At 39.0% G+C, this 2805-nt stretch overlaps 1 pseudogene; it reads right to left on the bottom strand.

The window, feature by feature from the left end:
* Positions 1–1345: 1345 nt before the first annotated feature.
* Positions 1346–2428, bottom strand: LOC110311328 (annotated as a pseudogene).
* Positions 2429–2805: the final 377 nt, after the last annotated feature.

Below are 2805 nucleotides of genomic sequence, written 5' to 3'. Positions count from 1 at the left end.
CATAATTTCTGTATCCATTCCTCTGTTGAGGGGCATCTGGGTTCTTTCCAGCTTCTGGCTATTATAAATAGGGCTGCTATGAACATAGTGGAGCATGTAGGTTGACTTTTCTTATGTAAGCAACTATGCTGACTCCCAAGTATTGAAGATGTCATATGCACTCTTTTCATAAGGTTTTATTGCTTTACTCAAAATTAAAATTTATGGATTCAGTTTTAGAAATAATAAAATAGCTTCATGGCTCCAAGCACATTTGTACTTCTTCCAAGTGTCTACCTTAATACAAAACAAAGAATCAATTTTATCTTAATATCTGTGAACATCAGGCCGTGACCATATGACATCTGTTTAAGAAGTCCTTGGGAGGTTGATAAAACTAGGACATCAGGTTTTCATACTTATGGTAGGGATTCCACAGAAGGCATTTCATGGCATGATTTTGAATTTGCATTTCTCACCCAGTGGTCCTGGTGATTATCAATAAGGCACTCCCAGGCTGACTTTTGGGAAATCCTTCAGGACCTTTTCCCCCCTCCAAAAGCACCTTGTGCTGTATTATCTGACCCAGGCTCCCAAAATGCAAAGAGGAGAGAGCTTATTTGGTGGTTTTAACTGTCAGGAGAAGCATTATTATTAGAGGAGGTATTATTAAAATTTCTTTTATGTTAAGACCCAGAAGAATATACATACCAAAAACTGGTGACATGTTAAGCTAGCGTTTTCTTTTTGTTTTTTTCTTTTCTTTTTTTTTTATTTCCGTGGAAGGGTTCTTATATGAAGTTTGCACTCATTGGTATGGCTGGCACGAATTATACCAGATGGATAGGTAAGTTTCCTGCTTCTGTTGCATTCCAAGCTGCCTCTTCTCTTCTCAATTATTAAAGATTAATTTTTTTGCAGACTATTTTCAGAGAATTGCCTAAACCATCTCTCAAAGGATGTAATTGAAAACTTAAAAAAAAATCAGAAATTTAATGAAAGTTGAAAAGTGTTGCCAATGACCGTTTCCTCTCCATTTTGTATGTTAAAAATATCAATGAAGAGAAAATGTAGAGGACCGTGCCAGGTAAGGAACTACGCTGGCATCTGCCCGTGGCGGCAGAGGCCATCCATCTCTCTTTCCATGTGAGTTGTATCCCTGAAATATGTGCATGAAAACCTAATGTATGCTGAAGTACTAAAGGTTCAAACTACCAACGGGGCACAGAACGAGGCATTTAACAAAAGCTATAAATTTATCTGACGACTCAGCAATTTATTATGAGGCCTTGGCGTATCCTTAATTTTACCCACTTCTTTTTTTCTTTCTTCTTCTTTTTTTTTAACTGTCAAACTGGGCAGTGTTTTATTTTCCTTTACAACTTAATACATACTTCTTGATGACTGCACATGGGGTAAGGCTGCTTGATAGTTCAGAAAGATCCCAGTTAAGGTGTTTTCCTGACAGGGTGTGGTCTTCAGTATTGAGTGGAATGAGTTGTATGAATGACATCACTGTCAAACCAGCAAGACCAGCATTGATGCACCCATCGTTTTCAGGATTGTTGGTAACTTGGGCATACACTCCCCAAATCACCTTGCCTCCTTGTGTCACAAGGCCCAACTCGCTCACATTCACTTCAGTAACTGTACCTTTGGTGATCACACCCAGGGTTGTATATAACGGGGATGATGGATTCTTTTTCACACTGAGTATAGGCAGGCAAAAGGTAGCTTTCAGCTCCTGTGTGTGACATGAGCTTTTTTTTTTTTGAAACGTAGACCCATTGGCCTAATGAACCTTTCATATTTAGGTGGTTTTCTTGTAAAGCCATCACCAACAAAGCAGACTTTAGTAACCATTCTCTTCCATACCTTCTTTTTTTTTTTCCTCCTTCCTGTTCAAATAACTTTCAATATTTCTGTTTCTCCTTAGGCACGAACTTTGGGTAGAGGGACCTCCCATTTTCCCGCCTTTTTTTTTTTTTTTTCTCGTTTCTGCTTTATCATGTTGGAAAGTACTTTTGCTCTTAACTGCCCATCTCTGTCCAGCAGATAAGTGGGGACGCTCCCTGTGGCATCTTCTCATCATCCTTCTGCTTGGTGTTTCTCTTTTCATACATCTTAATTGTATTTTCTCGGCATGGCACTGTTTATGGTAGAGCTTAGCCTTCAGGCCAATCTTTTCTTTGTCTTTTTCTTTTTTTTTCTTTTTCTTTTTTTTTCTTTTTCTTTCTTCTCTCTCTCTCTCTCTTTCTTTCTTTCTTTCTTTCTTTCTTTCTTTCTTTCTTTCTTTCTTTCTTTCTTTCTTTCTTTCTTTCTTTCTTTTGTCTTCTTTGAATGTTCATGGACCTCCTGACCTTCTTTCTTTCTCTTTTTCTCATGCTACGTAGTCTAAACGATATCCATACCTTTTGCAGTGCAATTCAATATATTCATTTTGTGGCATAATGACAGCCACAGAGCAGTCATCTGCGACCTCCTGGGTCCCAAAACACCTCCGAATTTCTGGGTGTCACTGGTCCACGAGCCTGCCTCATTCAGTCCGGAATGGGAAAGGTACCCACTTCTTTCATAGCTTTTCTTTGCCTACAGGTGAGGTCAAGTCAGACTGTTTCCTTCAGTAATGAGTCTGCTACTGTTGCTATGCGACCATGATGCTATCTTCCCACACAGGTATTTACTCTATTCTTATGATGACAGTAGTACAGGGGTGCTGTCCACTTCAGCTTTGAAAACCTGTCCTTGTTCTCATATGAAGCCACCATCTTCAGGTGTAGAATAGTCTTTCCTTTTATTCTGGCAAACTTAATGGTTTGCCTCAAA

Source organism: Mus caroli, chromosome 16, assembly GCF_900094665.2.
Source record: "Mus caroli chromosome 16, CAROLI_EIJ_v1.1, whole genome shotgun sequence".
Taxonomy (NCBI): Eukaryota; Metazoa; Chordata; class Mammalia; order Rodentia; family Muridae; genus Mus; species Mus caroli.
This window is presented reverse-complemented; position numbering and strand designations above follow the sequence as displayed.